The sequence below is a fragment of the Stomoxys calcitrans genome, chromosome 3, assembly GCF_963082655.1.
Source record: "Stomoxys calcitrans chromosome 3, idStoCalc2.1, whole genome shotgun sequence".
Taxonomy (NCBI): domain Eukaryota; kingdom Metazoa; phylum Arthropoda; class Insecta; order Diptera; family Muscidae; genus Stomoxys; species Stomoxys calcitrans.
In genome coordinates, this window is record NC_081554.1 from 35748472 (window position 1) to 35768828 (window position 20357).

General features: G+C 38.7%; 1 protein-coding gene across 2 annotated transcripts in view; it reads right to left on the reverse strand.

Annotated features, from left to right (window-relative positions):
• LOC106092919 (uncharacterized) overlaps window positions 1–20357 on the reverse strand; it is a 316077-nt gene that overhangs the window by 294295 nt on the left and 1425 nt on the right. The window lies entirely within an intron of this gene.

Genomic DNA, 20357 nt, shown 5'->3' on the forward strand with positions numbered 1-20357 from the left:
CGCCATGACATTTTAAGTCGATCTAGACATGTCCGCCCGTCTTTCCGTCCGACCATCTGTCTCTCGAAAGCACACTAGCTTTCGAAGACGATAAGCTCGCCGTTTGAAATTTTGCACAAATATTGGGTTGCCCAAAAAGTAATTGCGGATTTTTAAAAGAAAGTAAATGCACTTAGAATGAACTTTAGTCAAATATACTTTTTTTACACTTTTTTCCTAAAGCAAGCTAAAAGTAACAGCTGATAACTGACAGAAGAAAGAATGCAATTACAGAGTCACAAGCTGTGAAAAAATTTGCCAACGCTGACTATATGAAAAATCCGCAATTACTTTTTGGGCAACCCAATACTTCTAATTAGTGTAGGTCTGTTTTGATATGGCTGCCATATAAACCGATCTTGGATCTTGATTTCTTGAGCCACTAGAGGGCGCAATTCTTATCCGATTTGGCTGAAAATTTGTATGACGTGTTTTGTTGTGACTTCCAATAAATGTGTCAAATATGGTTGAAATCGGTCAATAACCTGATATAGCAGTCATATAAACCGATCTGGAGTCTTGAGCCTCTAGAAGGCGAATTACTCATCCGATTTGGCTGAAATTTTGCATGACGAGTTTCGTTACGACTTCCATAACTTGATATAGCTGCCATATAAACCATTCTTGACTTCTTGAGCCACTAGAGGGCGGAATTCTTATCCGATTTGGCTGAAAGTTCTTACATGTTTTGTTATGACTTTCAATAACTATGTCAAATATGGTTTAAATCGATTTGTAACTTTATATAGCTGCCATATAAACCGACCTGGGATCTTGACTTCTTAAGCGCCAAGAAGGCTCAATTCCTATCCGATTTGGCTGAATTTTTGTTCAACGGCTTTTTCCATGACCTTTTCTATTTGTGTCAAATATGGTCTGTATCGACCTATATCCTGCAATATTACATCTTGAGCCTCTTTAGGGCACAATTCCTATGGGATTTGGCTGAAATGTGGCAAAATAACTTCTACTATAGACTTCGAAGTTCAATTAATTTATTGTCCGAACGGAACTTAAAGTTGATATAGCTCTGAAAGCATTAAAATTCTTATCTGTTATTCTCTGTTTGCCTAATAGGAGCTACCAGGCAGAGAATTCGACAAATGCGATCCATGGTGGAAGGTATATAAAATTCGGCCCGGCATTACTTAGCACGCTCTTACTTGTTCTTTTAAGTGTTGGTCAGTTGGGATTGATATCACTGCCATATAAACCGATCCCTCGTATTGACTTCTTGTGCCTCTAGCGGGCGCAATTCTTATCCAACTTGGCTGGGATTAGCAACAGATCGGAATATCCATTTCCGATTCTACAAAGTATTATATTTCGGATCGTCGTAAAATTCTACGGCGATTAAACGATGTCCGTCCGTCTATTATAATCACGCTACATCATTCAAAAATTTAGATACTGAGCCAAAATTTGGCACAGAGACGCATTTTTGCTGCAAGTAGATTAAGTTCTTGAACGGGCCAAATCGGTTCATATTTGGCTATATAGACCTATCTGCCGATTAAGGGTCTGAAACCCCTGAAAGCTGCATTTATTATCCGATTTCGTTGAAATTTGAGTCAGTGAGTAGTTTTAAACCTCTCGCAATCCGGCTTAAATATAATTCAGATCGGACTTTATTAAGATGTAGCAGCCATATTGACTGATCTACCGGTTAAGGGTCTAAAGTGCATAAAAGCTTCATTTTTTATCCGATTTCGCTGAAATTTGAATCAGTGAGATATTTAAAGCTTCCCAACATCCTACTTAAATATGGTTCAGATCGTACTTTATTAAGATATATCAGCGGTGTAGACCGATCTGAAACCCATAAAAGCTGCATTTATTATCCGATTTCGCTGAAATTTGAAATAATGAGTTTTTTAAGCCTTCCACATCCGAGTTTATGGCCTTAAAGCCATAAAAAGCGGTTTAATTGCTTGATTTCGCTGAAATTGTGACTTGTATAAGAGTTCTCAGAACCTGAATAAAACATAATTCAGACCAGCCCCTATTTAGATATAACTATGGATAAGGTAGTGGAGTTATGATATAATAGGATGGTTAATATATCCATGGTGATGGATGTCCAACACATTAACACATTTTGGCTATCCAACACATCTGCCATTTATATGATTTTCGTCCTTTTCATCCTTATTTTCCGCAGTTCTCATTAAACATTGAATCACGTGAATTTTTTTTTTGTCCCAAATCCAGAATGGCGCTTATTTAAACAAAAGGTTAAGTTTATTCAAAGGATTTCAAATTGCCATACTGCTGATGAAGTGCAAATTCTAAGAATTAAGTGATATTCGTTTATAAATAGTTTGATAAATATTTCCACGAATTATCTCCATTCTATTTTCGAAATCAAGGGTCACAAATCTTCATGACTTTGCAACCTCATACACCAACCTCTTAATCAAGAAAAAGTTGATAAATCTGATAATGGTGTACCATCAATTCGAATAAAAGAAAACCTGTTGATAGGAAATTCAAGAGATTCAAATTTATACAAAATTGGCAGGCAAGCATCGATTTCTGTCAATGTTCAATTCCTTTATTTTGCTTTGTCAAAAGATTTGTTTTCGATAAATTATTCGTTTGCAACCACTTACTACCTCTTTACCCTTTCTGGGTTCTATTTGAACGACAGAGAGACAAAAATTAGAGAGTCAAGTATTATTCTAATTTCTGGTATACATCCTCCCGTGGGGGTGGGGAGGGGATTATTCACCAAAAAAAGGGGGGAAAACATTGCTAAACGACCATAAATATTTCCAGTGTCTAGTGCTCACCTTTTGGAGCGACATCGCTCTACGCCCCGGAAGGGGTGGCCAAAATAGAGAATTTGATAAATATTTCATCAAGAATTTTGTTTGTGTGGGCTAAATAAATCCAGCCTCTTACCAAGAAGTTATTACGCAGCTTTTGGATTTTGTTGCGGAATGTGAGAAAATGACTGGAATTTTTGCTGTTGAAACGAAAGTCCCACCGTAACTGGGGGAAAGGGGAAAAGCTTTAAAGTTTGTGTAACCCTTAGTAACTCTCTTCTTTGCCACCGCCATAGCAATGCACACTGGTCTGGGATCGTACCGTAGTTAGCCAAAATCCAAAGGTTTATTCTTTTGCAATGGATATAGGCCAAGAATAGGAATGAGAGATTGGCATAAAACATTATATAAGTGGCATATATAATGAATGATCTCTCTGCTTCATTTCGCTGAGAAAACTCTAATGGTTGGTATGAATTGGAGGAATTAGATATGACGTCGTACGCGTCAATATCTTTCTTTTTCAGCGATGGTTATCCACTAATATTGGCGACACTTGTGAAGTATTCAGCTTTTGTCTAAAATCTCCGCATAAAAGTGCAGCAAAGTTTATTGCCGCTCAGACTATGGTATAACAAGTAAGAGCGTGCTAAGTTCGGCCGGGCCGAATCTTATATACCCTCAACCATGGATCGCATTTGTCGAGTTCTATGCGCTGTACCTCTTTTTAGGCAAACGAAAGAATATTGAATATGAACTATTATGCTATTGGAGCTATATCAAGTAATAGTCCGATTCGGACCATAAAAGAATGTTGAACATTGTAGAAGTCATTGTGTAATATTTCAGTTCATTCGGATAAGAATTGCGCCTTGTAGGTGCTCAAGAAGCAAAATAGGGAGATCGGTTCATATGGGAGCTGTATCAAGCTATTGATCGATTCAGACCATATTAGACGCATATGTTGAAGGTCATGAGAGAAGCCGTAGTACAAAATTTCTCCCTAATCGGATGATAATTGCGCCCTCTAGAGGCTCAAGAAGTCAAGATCCAAGATCAGTTTATATTACAGCTATACCAGATTATGAACCGATTTGAATCATACTTAACACAGTTGTTGGAAGTGATACCAAAACACTACGTTCCAAATTTCACTCGCATCGGACGAGAATTGTGCCCACTAGAGGCTCAAGAAGTCAAGACTCAAAATCGGTTTATATGACATTTATATCAGGATATGTACCGATTTGAATCATACTTAACATAGTTGTTGGAAGACATAACGAAACACCTCATGCAAAATTGCAGACAAATCGGATGAGAATTGCGTGCTCTATTGGCTCAAGAAGTCAAGATCCAAGATCGGTTTACAGAATTGTGCCCACTAGAGGCTCAAGAAGTCAAGACCCAAAATCGGTTTATATGACAGCTATATCAGGATATGTACCGATTTGAATCATACTTAACACAGTTGTTGGAAGACATAACGAAACACCTCATGCAAAATTTCAGCCAAATGGTTGAGAATTGCGTGCTCTATTGGCTTAAGAAGTCGAGACCCAAGATCGGTTTGCAGAATTGTGCCCACTAGAGGCTCAAGAAGTCAAGACCCAAAATCGGTTTATATGACAGCTATATCAGGTTATGTACCGATTTGCGCCATACTTAGGACAGCGGTTGAAAATCATAACAAAACACCTCATGCAAAATTTCAGACAAATCGGATGAGAATTGCGTGCTCTATTGGCTCAAGAAGTCAAGATCCAAGATCGGTTTATATGACAGCTATAGCAGATTATGAACCGTTTTGCATCATACTTATCACTGTTGTTGGAAGTGATGCCAAAAACAACGTTCAAAATTTCAGTTTAATCGGAAGTGAATTGTGCCCTCTTGAGGCTCAAGAAGTCAAGACCCGAGATCGGTTTATATGGCACCTATATCATGTTATGGGCCGATTTGAACCATACTTAGCGCAGTGGTTGGAAGTTATACCAAAACACCTCATGCAAAATTTCAGACAAAACGGATGAGAATTGCGTGCTCTATTGGCTCAAGAAGTCAAGACCCAAAATCGGTTTATATGACAGCTATACCAGATTATGAACCGATTTGAATCATACTTAACACAGTTGTTGGAAGTGATACCAAAACACTACGTTCCAAATTTCACTCGCATCGGACGAGAATTGTGCCCACTAGAGGCTCAAGAAGTCAAGACCCAAAATCGGTTTATATGGCAGCTATAGCAGGTTATGCAGCCATTTCCACCATACATACCGCAGTGGTTGGAAGTAATACCAAAACAAATTTTCGGACAAATCGGCTGAGAATTGCGCCTTCTAGAGGCTCAAGAAGTCAAGACCCAAAATCGGTTTATATGGCAGTTATAACAAAACATGGACCGACATGGTCCATTTACAATCCCAACCGACCTATACTAATAAGAAGTATTTGTGCAAAATTTCAAGCGGCTAGCTTTACTCCTTCGGAAGTTAGCGCGCTTTCGACAGACAGACGGACGGACGGACAGACGGACGAACGGACGGACAGACAGACGGACGGACATGGCTATATCGACTTAAAAAGACATGACGATCAAGAATATATATACTTTATGGGATCCCAGACGCATATTTCGAGGTGTTACAAATAGAATGACGAAATTAGAATACCCCCATTCAATGGTGGAGGGTATAAAATTCAATAAGTTCGACAGTATTCATTGGAATGGGAGAAGTTTTCCTGCTCTTCCTGTTTGGAATTCTCGTGGTCAAATCTGCAACTTACAAATAATTTTCCTTGAAATTGTATTTCACCTTTCTATTGAAATTGCCTCGTAAGCAGGGACGTAGCCAGGATTTTATTTTAAGTAGACCCCATAGTAGAACTACAAAGCAATAATAAGTACATGTACGTGATAACGTTCAACAAATAAGATTTTTTTTTTATTTGGGGGGGGTGTCTTGATCCCAATAGCTCACCCTGGTACGTCTCTGCTCGTAAGTAAAAGATTTAAGACTGTCCACCTATTTTGGCAAATCTATAGCTATATTCAAAAAAAAAAACAAATTAGTTTTTTTTTTTTAATGGAGACAACCGTGGTACAGAGTTTAGCATGTCCACCTATGACTCTGAAGGCCTGGGTTGAAATCCCGGCGTGAACATCTGCAAAATCTTCAGCGGTGGTTATCCCCTTACTAATGCTGGCTGCATTTGTGAGGTATGCTGCCATGTAGAAACTTCTCTACAAAGTGGTGTCGCTATGCGGCACACCGTTCGGACTCGACCTAAAAACGGAGGCCCCTTATCATTAAGCTTAAGCTATAATCGCTCTGCAATCATTGATGTGAGAGAAGTTACCCCTGTACAGCAATGGAATGTTCATGGGAAATTTCCGGTCTTAATTTTCTGGTGTTCCGTTATTTGCTTTAATATTCCTCTAATTATTGTGGTAGTACAGACCACAGTGCCTAATGAAGGGATGACATTCAACTATTCATCAATACAAAAAAACAACACAAATTTGTCGAAAGCAACCACCCTTGGTAGGACTTACCAGCTGCCAAGAAAAGGGTTGGTTGTCTATAGCCTCGAAGGAAATGAACGTGCAAAAGATAGAACATGTTCGATGATAACTTTTTGCCGCAAAGTTGGTCGCTCGAAATTGTTAAAAGATTGGCTGTAAACAAAGCTTCGCATATTTTAAAAGTGTGCCAACATTGTGGTGCATGGACACAGACCCGAGCTGCTGGGGCACATTCATTCGCACACACACTCACACACAAACAAACTCATTCGTACATTTGTAAATGATAGTATGATGAATATTGATGATGTCCTTTCATACGCACTCACAGGCTTTCAGTTTTCTCTCAACCTTCTGAAATGCTTCTAAAATTTTTCGGTAGAATATTTTAACTTTCTTTAAAATGGACAAACATTGGGTGTGGGTAGGTAGTGGAGATACATAAAGACGGGTCTACGAGGAGGGGGTGTGTTACTAAGTTTTTCTCATTAAAATAATGTTTATTATGGTAATTTGAAAATAAAGTCATTTCATTTTTTTATAGACACTCAGTTACAGGACACCCACAACTTGGCAAAGGTTGGGCTTCCGCTTGAAATTATGTCCGCAGTGAGGAAGTAGCAAAAAAGGCATCCCAAAGTGTTGGAACATGCTACTGTTTCCGTAAAAATTAAAGTTATGATAAGTATTTCCTTCCTTTTGAAGCGAAAACGTTTATGAATAGCCATGTGTCTTTTTGTGGAATTTAAGGCAAGCCGTATTCTTTAAACATTTTGCAGAATTAGTTTTGATGAAATTCAAAAGTTGTTGGCTCATTATCAGATTAACGGTTACCCGCTGCACCTATGGGTTGCCCAAAAAGTAATTGCGGATTTTTTAAAAAAAGTAAATGCATTTTTAATAAATCTTAGAATGAACTTTAATCAAATATACTTTTTTTACACTTTTTTTCTAAAGCAAGCTAAAAGTAACAGCTGATAATTGACAGAAGAAAGAATGCAATTACAGAGTCACAAGCTGTGAAAAAATTTGTCAACGCCGACTATATGAAAAATCCGCAATTACTTTTTGGGCAACCCAATACATACCTATTTAATACATATTTAATTCGAAGTTTGAGCTCTATTGGTAGAATTTGTAATATTAATCAGGTAAAAACTCCCTAAGTTCAGCCGAGCTGAATCTTGGGAACCCACCACCATGGATTCTATTAAAAATGTCCACAATCATGCTTAGCGTAGGGGCATATTTTTGCTCTACATACCGAATTTTTGCCAAACCATGCTAAAATTTAAGCTTCTAGGAGCCAAAGAAGGATAATCGAGAGATCAGATTGTAGATTGATTTGGGCAGTACTTGGCGCAGTTTTTGGAAGTTGTAACAAAAAACAAGTAAAAAGGCGTTAAGTTCGGCCGGGCCGAACTTTGGATACCCACCACCTCGGGTATATATGTAAAATCATCAAAATTCGGTGAAAATTTCATACCTTATACTCTTATACCTCATACCGATCTGAACTATATACGACACGGATGTCGAAAAGCCGAACATAAGTCACTGTGTCAAATTTCAGTGAAATCGGATTATAAATGCGCCTTTTATGGGGCCAAGACTTTAAATCGAGATATCGGTCTACATGGCAGCTATATCCAAATCTGGACCGATTTGGGCCAAGTTGCATAAGAGCCTAACACTAAGCACTGTCCCAAATTTCGGCGAAATCGGACAATAAATGCCTCTTTTATGGGCCCTAAACCTTAAATCCAGAGATCGGTCTATATGGCAGCTATATTCAAATCTGGACCGATCTGGGCAAAATTTAAGAAGGACGTCGAAGAGCCTAACCGAACTCACTGTCTAAAATTTCAGCGACATCGAACAATAAATGCGTCTTTTATGGCCCCAAAACCTAAAACCTAGATATCGGTCTATATGGCAGCTATATCCAATTCTGGACCGATCTGTGCGATATTGCAGAAGTATGTCAAGGGGCTTAATTTAACTCACTGTTCCAAATTTCGGGGACATCGGGCAATAAATGAGCATTTTATGGGCCCAAAACCATAAATCAAGAAATCGGTCTAAATGGCAGCTATATCCAAATTTGAACTGATCTGGACCAAATTGAAGAAATATGTCAAAGGGCCTAACACATCTCACTGTCCCAAATTTCAGCAAAATCGGATAATAAATGTGGCTATTATGGGCCTTACACCATAAATCGGAGGATCGATCTATATGGCAGCTATATCCAAATCTGGACCGATCTGAGCCAAATTAACGAAGGATGTCGAAGGGCCTTACACAATTCACTGCCCCGAATTTCATCAAAATCGGATAATAAATGTGGCTTTTGTGGGCCTAAGACCCTAAACCGGAGGATCGGTCTATATGGCAGCTATATCCAAATCTGAACCGATCTGGACCAAATTAAAGAAACATATCAAAGGGCCTAAGACAACTCACTGTCCCAAATTTCAGCGAAATCGGACCATAAATGTGGCTTTTATGGGCCTTAGACCCTAAATCGGAGGATCGGTCTATATGGCAGCTATATCCAAATCTGGACCGATCTGAGCCAAATTGACAAAGGATGTCGAAGGGCCTAACACAACTCACTGTCCCAAATTTCAACAAAATCGGATAATAAATGTGGCTTTTATGGGCCTAAGACCCTAAATCGGCGGATCGGTCTATATGGGGACTATGTCAAGATATAGTCCGATATAGCCCATCTTCGAGCTTAACCTGCTTATGGACAAAAAAAGAATCTGTGCAAAATTTCAGCTCAATATCTCTATTTTTAAAGACTGTAGCGTGATTTCAACAGACAGACGGACAGACGGACGGACATGGCTAGATCGTCTTAGATTTTTACGCTGATTAAGAATATATATACTTTATAGGGTCGGAAATGGATATTTCGATGTGTTGCAAACGGAATGACAAAATGAATATACCCCCATCCTTCGGTGGTGGGTATAACAATGTGCAAGGTGTCATCCAAAGCGGATAACAATTGCGGCTTCCAGAAGCTCAAGACATGAAATCGGGAGATAACTACTTTTCGCATGAACATTCCATTAAGGAAAAGGTGATACTTCTCTCATATCAGTGAGTGCCGTCCGATTCAAATTTAAGTTCAATGGGCCTCCTTTTTTATGCCAAGTTTTAACATGACAAGTTACCTTACAAATGCAGCCAGTATAAGTAAGGGGATAACCAAGCTGACAATTTTATTGATGAAACAATTAAAAAGGTATTGAGTTCGGCCATACCGAACTTTGAATACCCACCACCAGGGATATATTCATCACCATGTCCGCCTATCTGCCCGTTTGCTCATTTACTATTGGACAGACCTCCAGCAAAATTGCAGGTTTAAGCTGTGTGCCATGCATGGCCTATATAGAGCAGTTTTCAGACCTATAATAATATAGGGTGTTGTGGTCTGTTGGATGACACTTCGAAAGTCCACCTACTACTTTATACTCAATCGGCTTCAGAGGATAGTTTCAAAGCCTTATTAAGGACAACACCATCTGATGCACAAAATTTAGTTCCCCACAATGCCTCTGGAATTTGTGGCTAGACAAATTACTACGACCAATAATGAAAGGCTAAGCGAGCTTTCTATTTGGGCAAGCGGCGGTAACTGAACTTATGCATTTTCCTGATACAATGCCCCATGTGGATTTGAAGGAACGTAGACCTCTATACGGATTATTTCAGACTCGATAACCAGGTGGGGTGTTTTTTGGGGTGTATTCTGAACTTGAACTGATCTTATCGAGAAGGCTACACGATTACATATATATAAGGTCATAACGACGATTGTTATAAATTTTTACTCAGCCACCCCGACAGCCTTTAAATCTCTGGGGAATATATTTCTGAATTCTAGAATCAACCTCGGCTGTCGCAGATCTCCCATCCAGATGCTGAACAGTTCAAAATTCACCTGTTCTGGGTGCCGGACTATAGAAATATTTCAGCGAATTTTAAAACAGACGAGCTTGCGAGACTAGCAACTACTTAACCTTACAAGGTTGGCTAAATTAAGGCACCACGTTTCCTCAATAAGACGATTTCTATATCTGACAAGGTCAAATACTAAGGTGTGATCTTGGACAGGAAACTGAATTGGATGTGTCACATTCAAGAGCGTACTGAGAAGGTTCACAGATGCTGGGCACTATGCAGATGGGCCGTAGTCTCGAAATGGGGCCTGAATCCAGTGGACTGGATTCAGGCCCCCCCTAATTATGCAGGAGCATAATTAGACCGATACTTACTTACGCCTCTGTAGTTTGGTAGACAGCTACGGAGAAAAAGTGCAACATAAGGACCATACAGCAGATTCAGAGAACATGTTGTCTTGGCATAGGCGGAGCGATGAGGACCACGCCCACTAGGGCACTGGAGACTATTCTAGATATCCGACCCATTGACATACAGATTAAGTGTGAGGCAGCCACTGCGGCTATGAGACTTAAGGCGATGGGAGAATGGATTGAGGATGAGAGCAGCTCATACCATTGCGGTATAATTGAGGCGACCATAGGAAACCTGGAAGAAAGGGAAGAGATTTCCGATCGGATACCTGAGATGAACCTTAAAGTCGAGCGCGAGGCACTGCTGCCATCGGCATAGTCTTGGATTGTCGAAACTCTAGTATTGCCATCTGGAAGATCATGTTACACGGATGGATCAAAGTTAGAGGACGGAGTGGTCCTGGGGGTCTACATTGAGAACCCAGGGACTGAGATCTGTTTTAGACTGCCTGAGCCTAATACGGTCCTGCAGGTGTACATGCTGGCGATCACGGAATGCATGAAGTGGTGTGGTGCTAACACGAGAACGTCGAGTGTGAACATCTATACCGACAGTAAAATTGCCATAAGGCAATAACAACCAGAACGGTAAGGTCACGAAAAGTATTGCAGTGTAAGGAGATAAACGCCTTCTCTGAGGATGGCACAATCCACATCGTTTCGGTGCCGGGCCATAACGGAGTAAGGGGAAATGAAAGGGCAGATGATTTGGCGGTGAAGGACAGAGAACTGCCGCCAATAAACTTGGTTAACCCAAAGCCTTTCAAGTCGACGCAGTCCGAGTTAAGGGACGAATGCGCCTGCAACATTGTGGAACAGCGAAACGGTATGTAGGATGGCGAAAATCCTATAGGGGAATCCAGATCGTAAGAAGACGAGGCTATTACTAAAACGAAGTAAGAATCAGATCAATATAGCTATTGGTATCATAACGGTACACATAAGACTACGAGCTCACTTATGTAATCGGTGCGGCAAGTGATAGCATGTGTAAGGCATGCGGGGAAAATGATGAGACTTTGGAGCATTTCCTTTGTCATTGCCCGGCTTTCGGACATATGCCGGCACTTAGTTGGGGACACAATACCAGGCATGAACCAACTTAGGGGAGTGGCATCGAAAACTATTAAGGATTTTGCAAGTAGCACGGAATTCCTTAAATAAAATATTCTTTTTATACCCTCCACCATAGGATGGGGATATACTAATTTCGTCATTCTATTTGTAACTACTCTAAATATTCGTCTGAGACCCTATTAAGTATATATAATCTTGATCGTCGTGACTTTTATGTCCATCTAGCCATGTCCGTCCGTCCGTGCGTCTGTCGAAAGGACAAAGGAGTAAAGCTAGCCGCTTGAAATTTTGCACAAATACTTCTTATTAGTGTAATTCGGTTGGGATTGTAAATGAGCCATATCGGTCCATGTTTCGATATAACTGCCATATAAACCGATCTTGGGTCTTGAGTTCTTGAGCCTCTAGATGACGCAATTCTAATCCGATTGGAATGACATTTTGCACGACGTGTTTTGTTAAGATGTCCAACAACTGTGCCATGTATGGTTCAAATCGGTCCATAACCTGATATAGCTGCCATATAAAGCGATCTTGGGTCTTGACTTCTTGAGCTTCAAGTGGGCTCAATTCTTATCCGATTTGACTGAAATTTTGCATGACCTATTTTATTATGACTTTCAACAACTGTGCCAAATAAGGTTCAAATCGGTTCATAACCATGTATAGCTGCCATATAAACCGATGTGGGATATTGATTTCGTGAGCCTCTAGAGGCCGCAATTATTATCCGATTTGTACGACGGATCCTCTCATGACCATCAAGTGGTAGGGCTTTTTAAGCGATCTGGATTGCTTAAGGGTAGGAACTAGAAGGCATTCCCTTATGTGGAACAATGCGTTCCAAATTCTATTTGTATATAATTGGCATAGAGACCGATCTTTCAAATAAACTTCTTAAGTTCATAAAAGAGTTTACATATTTACCTGAATACTTCGATTAAGTTGCCATTCAGAAATTTGACCAACTCTGCAGTTTTCTTTGATCTTATATGCCTTAAGCAAAATTTTCAAATTTCCCTTAGCGTCATTTTCATTTAGTTTTAGATATTGGTCATAAATAAATCTTTTATCTGATATTTTTGCCTGAAATTTTTACCTATTTTTACAACATTTTTCGAAAAACTGTTTTTTTTTAGCCAAAGAGGAAATTATACAAAATGTTCACTATTCGCATAGAAGTCATTTCCTTTTAGAAACTCCAGATTTCATATTAGAAGTGATATAACAAGTTGATTAAATCTATTTTCCAAATATTTGGCCCAAACTATTTTTAGAAGATTCCAATTTTTTTCTCTTTTCTTTTCACTTAATTTTATGCATTATTTATTTTGGCCACAATGGTAATGGAATGTCCTTGGAATAAGTCCAGATGTTGCGTTACCATTTCACTGCTGTGGGGAATTCCCTAAATCACAACAACAAACCATCTCCACATCCATAGCACACATAACGAATGGATGCGTACGTGTGTGTGTGTTTTCGAAATTCCTTGGCGAGCTTATTAAATGCCCCACTCATGGCCCATAGTGGGCAAAGTTTTCGAGATTAAACATTTCATTTTGTGTTTATGAGGTCTATTAAAATATGATTACAATGTCGTTTTGAGATATAAAAGCAATTAAAGCAAATGTTAACCATGAATGGAGAGATACTTAACATTCAAGCACTCGCCCTGACGCAACAACACACATACCCATACTCTGACAAAACGAGGAGTCACAACAGGAACAACCAACACATGAACATGGATTAAAGAAATGTGTACGGCTTCCATGTTAAAGCGAATATTCAACACCGTCAAAAACATACATTAAAGAGTCCTTTAATTACGCACATACGCGTGCACACAACAAAGTGTCATGTTAGACAACAGTGTCACATGAATGTGAGGTAATTAGCATTATTTCTTTTTATTATTATTATGATGATGATAATTATGGTCTGCCATCTCAAAACGAATATCTGGCACTTTTCCATTCCGATTCTATGTATTTGTGGGACATGATTCTAACAAGAAGCTGACAATTTATGCATTTTTAATATACAAATATCAATTAGTTTTTATTATTATTGATAAAACACGTAAGAACAAAGTCGGTAAAAGCCGAAAATACGAGGATGGATATATAAGCAGCCATGATAAAATGCGATTAAAAGGCCTTTTTTTGTTATCTTTTAACCCCCCACCATATAAACTAAGACCCTATAAAGTGCAAATGTTTTTTTATACCCACCACCGAAGGATAAGGGTATATTAATTTTGTCATTCCGTTTGCAACACATCGAAATATTCATTTCCGATCCTATAAATATATATATTCTTGATCGGCGTAAAAATCTTAGGACGATCTAGCCATGTCCGTCCGTCTGTCTGTTGAAATCACGCTACAGTCTTTAAAAATAGAGATATTGAGCTGAAATTTGCACAGATCCTTTTTTTTATCCATAAGCAGGTTCAGTTGGAATATGGGCTATATCGAACTATATCTTGATATAGCCCGCATATAGACCGATCCGCCGATTTAGGGTCTTAGGCCCATAAAAATCACATTTATTATACGATTTTGCTGAAATTTGGGACTGTGAGTTATGTTAAGCCCTTCGACATCCTTCTTCAATTTGGCCCAGATCGGTCCAGATTTGGATATAGCTGCCATATAGACCGATCCGCGGATTTAGGGTCTTAGGCCTATAAAAGCCACATTTATTATCCGATTTTGCCAAAATTTGGGACAGTGAGTTGTGCAAGGCACTTCCATATACTCCCTAAATTTAGCCCATATCGGTTCAGATTTGAATATAGCTGCCATATAGACCGATCTCTCGATTTAAAGTTTTGAGCCATAAAAGCGGCATTTATTATCCGATGTCGACGAAATTTTGGACAGTGAGTTGTGTTGGGCCCTTCGACATTCTTATTCAATTTGGCTCAGATCAGTCCAGATTTGGATGTAGCTGTCATATAGATTTCGATTTAAAGTCTTCGCCCCATAAAAGGCGCATTTATAGTCCGATTTCACTGAAATTTGACACAGTGACTTATGTTAAGCTTTTCGACATCCGTGTCGTATATGGTTCAGATCGGTTTATTCGGTACTTATTATTATTTGGTCCAAATCGGAACATATTTCCATATAGCTGCTATGGGGCATAAGGTATACATTTTTCACCGGATTTTGACGAAAGGTGGTTTACATATATACCCGAGGAGGTGGGTATCCAAAGTTCGGTCCGGCCGAACTCAACGCCTTTTTACTTGTTTCTCATGACATTCTTCTTTAGAAGCACGATATCTTGTGAACAAATAAATAAACGTACCCATCTGAAAACTTTGTACAAATATTTGCTATTAGGTGAGTTGGGATTGTAAATGTGACTAATCAGGTCATGGTTAGATGAAACACAATCATAAGCAGTCAATTTGATCTAACATGGATTTGACTTAAATTTGTATGCGATTTGACTGAAATGTGGCTCTTAATGTTCTGTTATGACCTTCAATATAAATGTATGTCGAGTATGGTTGAAATTGGTTTATAACCTGGTATGACTGTCATAAAAACCGATCTCTTGATCTTGGTGATCTAGCAAATAAACCTATCTGGGATCTTGACTTCTTGATTCTCAAGAGTGCGAAATTTTAATACAATTTTGGTGAAATTTTGAATATTTTGTTTTGTTACGACTTCCAGCAACTCTGCCAAGTAAGGGTTAAATGGGTTCATAACCTGACATAGACCCCATAATATGTAACCGATCTCCTGTTTGCACTTCTTGAGCCCCTAGAGGGTGCAATTCTTATCCGATTTGACTAAAATAACAAGCACACATCTTTGTACATACAACCTTGGTATAGAAGAGTCAAATTTCTGTCATGGAGTGGCCCCCAAAAATCTCCAAATCTTAATTCGCTAAAAATTTTTGAAAAATCATTAAAACTCAAATAAGAGAACTACGTCCGTCCATCTCAGATGAATTTTGGTTACTCATTTAAGTTTTGTTGGCAGCTATACCAGTTTGGATTCACCAGAACTGAACCGTGCCTTTTTTAAACACAAAAGATCGTTGAGTATCTAATAAGCTGTTAGAACACAATTTATCAACAGTCATAAATCAAAACTTGCCTTACTTTTTCTTGTTTTTCATTTTTTCGTCTAAAAACCAGAGAGCACATGTTTGACATTTTCGTAACGGAATCTGTTTTTGCAGACTACACGCATTAAAAAATTGATACAAACCATAGACCTCACTTTCATTCTGCACGCTTTAGAATCCTTTCTGTCTGTCTGTCTAGCCGCTGGCTCTTTTTTTTTCGCACATAACTGTAGGTGGAGAGCACAACGGACAGCCAGAAAACTGGCTGAGTTGCCAAAACTGAGGATTTTGTTAGTTTAAACGATTTTTTAACATAGTTTGGCTATTTGGATTTAATTTGATCAACTTAATTACTTATTTATATTCATTGCAAAAGTAAAACGGCGTTAAGAACAATTAAAACAGCGTTAAGTTAGTCCGGGCCGAACTTTGGATACCCACGGCCTATATACGTTAACCACCTTTCGTCATAAACCGGTGAATAATGCATAAACAATGCCCCCAAAGAAGCTATATCGAAATATGATCCGATTTGAACCAAATTCGGCACGCACATGAGTGGTCTAATAGGTCTTTATGGTAGCCATATCCAAATATAGACCGATCTGAACCATATACGACACGGATGTCGAAAAGCCTAGTCGGATCGGCGAAATCGGATTTCAGATCCGCCTTTTATGGGGCCAAGACTTAAAATCGAGAGATTAGTCTATATGGTGGCTATATATAAAACTGAACCGATCTGGGCCAAATTGAAGAGTGATGTCGAAGGGCCTAACATTACTCACTGTCCCAATTTTCGGCGAAATCGGACAATAAATGCGCCTCTTCCAAATCTACACCGATTTGGGCCAAACTAAACACTATCCCTACTTTCAGCGAAATCGTATAATGAGTGAGCCTTTTATGGGCCCACGACCTTAAATCGAGATATCGGTCTATATCTAAATCTAGACCGATCTGGGTCAAACTAAACGAGGGCCTAACCTAACTCACTGTTCCAAACTTTGGCGCCATCGGACAATAAATACTCTTGTTATGGGCCCAAGACCTTAAATCGAGAGATCGGTCTATGTGGCAGCTATATCCAAATCTGGACCGATCTGGGCCAAATTAATGAAAGATATCGAAAGGCTTAACACAACTCACTGTTCCAAATTTTGCCAAAATCCGACAATAAATGAGCCTTTTATGGGCCCAAGACCTTATAACGAGAGATCGGCCTATATGGATCGGTCAAGACCGATCTGGGCCAAATTGCAGAAAGATGTCGAGGGGCCTAACACAACTGGGCAAAAAACTTGATGCCATGCCATTATGGAAAATCCATGTGTTCGATTCTGGATAAAAATGAAGCCTTTTAGAAGCTCAAGAACTATAATCGGGAAATCTGTTTATATTGGAGCTTGGCTCTTCTTTTGAATGTCATAAAAAACGTTATAATACAAAATTTCAGCTATATCAGATAAGAATTGCGCTCTCTAGAGGCTCAAGAAGTAATACTATACCTAGCACCATTGTTGAAAGTGATACCAAAACACCAGGAGCAATATTTCAGCCAATTCGGATAAGAAATGCGTCCTCTAGAAGCTAAAGAAGTCAAGACCCAAGATCAGTTTGTATGACAGCTATATCTAAACTAGGTCGATTTGACCCATTTATATTCCCAAGCGACCTACACTTATAGGAAGTATTTGTGCAAAATTTCAAGTATCTAGCTTTACTCCTTCGAAATCGTGCTTTCGACAGACAGACGGACGGCCAGACAGACAAACAAATGGACGGACGGACATGGCTTAATGGACTCAAAATATCAAGACGATCAATAATGTATGTACTTCGTTGGGTGTTAGATCAATATTTCGATGTGTTACAAACGGAATGGCCAAATTTGTATCCCCCCATCCTTAGATGAAGGGTATTATTATTACATATTTAGTTCAACACCGGTTTTTTATATAAAATATTTCAGGCGATGTGTAAACTTGAAAGCATCTGCAAGTTTTTTTATTGAATAATAGAATATTTACATGTCTGAAGAAAGTCTACACACAAATTATTCTTTTTTAACCTATCCTTGCAAATGGACTATTTATACCAGAATCGCGAGCTACATTCATTTTTATACCCACCACCGAAGGATGGGGGTATATTCATCGAAACATCCATCTCCGAACCTATAAAGTATATATTCTTGATCAGCGTAAAATCTAAGACCATCTAGCCATGTCCGTCTGTCTGTTAAAATCACGCTACAGTTTTTAAAAATATAGATATGTGCTGAAATTTTGCATGGATTCTTTTTTTGCCCATAAGCAGGTTACGTTCGAAGATGGGCTTTATCGTACTATATCTTGATATAGCCCCCATATAGACCCATCAGCCTATTTATTCTGCTTGCAATCTGCCCCCGATGTTTGAACCGAATACAGTCCAAATCAAATCACATTTCGATATAGTTGCCATATAGACCGATCTGCCGATTTTGGATCCTTAGCCTTAGCCACATTTTTCCCCCGATTTCCTTAAAATTTTTAAAGTTGAGTTGTAGTAGGAATTCCAATTTAAGGTTTCAAGACCTCGAATTTGGTGATCGGTCTATATGGTAGCTATATCTAAATATGGTTCGATCGGAGCTAGACTTGACACTGACGACTAGAACTCCAACACAGCAAAATCGCGTAATAAATGCTCATTTTGTGGGATCTAGACCGCATATCGGGAGAACGGTGGCAGATGTATTGAAATATGGCCCTATCTAGATCAAACTTGACACGGACATCGAAGGATCCAACGAAACTAATCGTACCAATTTCAGCCGAATCGGGTGATAAAAACGATTTGATGGGCACAAGAACTTAACTTAGGCGATCGCTCAATGTGACAACTATGTCTAAATATGATGTCTAAAGGATGTCTAAAGGTTAAACATAACAAAAATACTTCTTTTGCGATTTAACAAAATATTAGAGGGAAATCTGTTTATACAGTGCTAAATCAAGATATAGTACAAAATATTGGGTTGCCCAAAAAGTAATTGCGGATTTTTTAAAAGAAAGTAAATGCATTTTTAAGCTTTCTAAAGCAAGCTCAAAGTAACAGCTGATAACTGACAGAAGAAAGAATGGAATTACAGAGTCACAAGCTGTGAAAAAATTTGTCAACGCCGACTATATGAAAAATCGGCAATTACTTTTTGGGCAACCAATAGCTTATCCCTTAACTTAATCTGGCTTTGGTAAAAGTTATCGGTTCAAAGGTTCAGCTTAAAATCTTTTATATGATTGTAGGGTTATTATAAAAAGTTAAACGAGCAAGTTGGTAAATACTGTGAAAATAAAATTAGAAATCAATAAAATTCTTAAATATTCCAAAATGAACCATATTTAGTTGATATATGGAGGTCATAAAATTTATTCTTTTTATACCCTCCACCATAGGATGGGGGTATACTAATTTCGTCATTCTGTTTGTAACTCCTCGAAATATTCGTCTAAGTATATTCTTGAACGTGAAGACATTTTAAGTCGATCTAGCCATGTCAATCCGTCTGTCCGTCCGTCTGTCTGTCTGTCGAAAGCACGCAAACTTTCGAAGGAGTAAAGCTAACCGCTTAAAATTTTGCACAAATACTTCTTATTAGTGTAGGTCGCTTGGAATTATAAATGGGATATATCGGTTCATGTTTTGATATAGCTGCCATATAAACCGATCTTGGATCTTGACTTCTTGAGCTACTAGAGGGCACAATTCTTATCCGATTTCGCTGAAATTTAGCATGAGGTGTTTTATTATTACTTCCACCAACTATGCTGCGTATGGATGAAATCGGTCCATAACCGGATATAGCTGCTATATAAACCGATCTGGGGTCTTGACTTCTTGAGCCTCTAGAGGGCACAATTCTCGTCCGATTTGACTGAAATTTTGCCCGATATGTTTTGATATCACTTCCAACAACTGTGTTGAGTATGATTCAAATCGGTTCATAATCTTGTATAGCTGTCATATAAACCGATCTTGGATCTTGACTTCTATTGGGTTGCCCAAAAATTAATTGCGGATTTTTCATATAGTCGGCGTTGACAAATTTTTTCACAGCTTGTGACTCTGTAATTGCATTCTTTCTTCTGTCAGTTATCAGCTGTTACTTTTAGCTTGCTTTAGAAAAAAAGTGTAAAAAATTTATATTTGATTAAAATTCATTCTAAGTTTCATTATAAAAGCATTTACTTTCTTTTAAAAAATCCGCAATTACTTTTTGGGCAACCCAATAGAACCAGTAGAGTGCGCAATTCTCATCCGATTTGGCTGAAATTTTGCATGGGGTGTTTTGTTATGACTTCCAATAACTGTGTATGACTCAAATCGGTTCATAACCTGATAAAGCTACCATTCAAACCGATCTGGGATCTTGACTTCATGAGCCTCTAGAGGACGCAATTCTCATCCGATTTGGCAGAAATTTTGAACAACGGCTTTTCTCATGACCTTCAACATACGTATCTAATA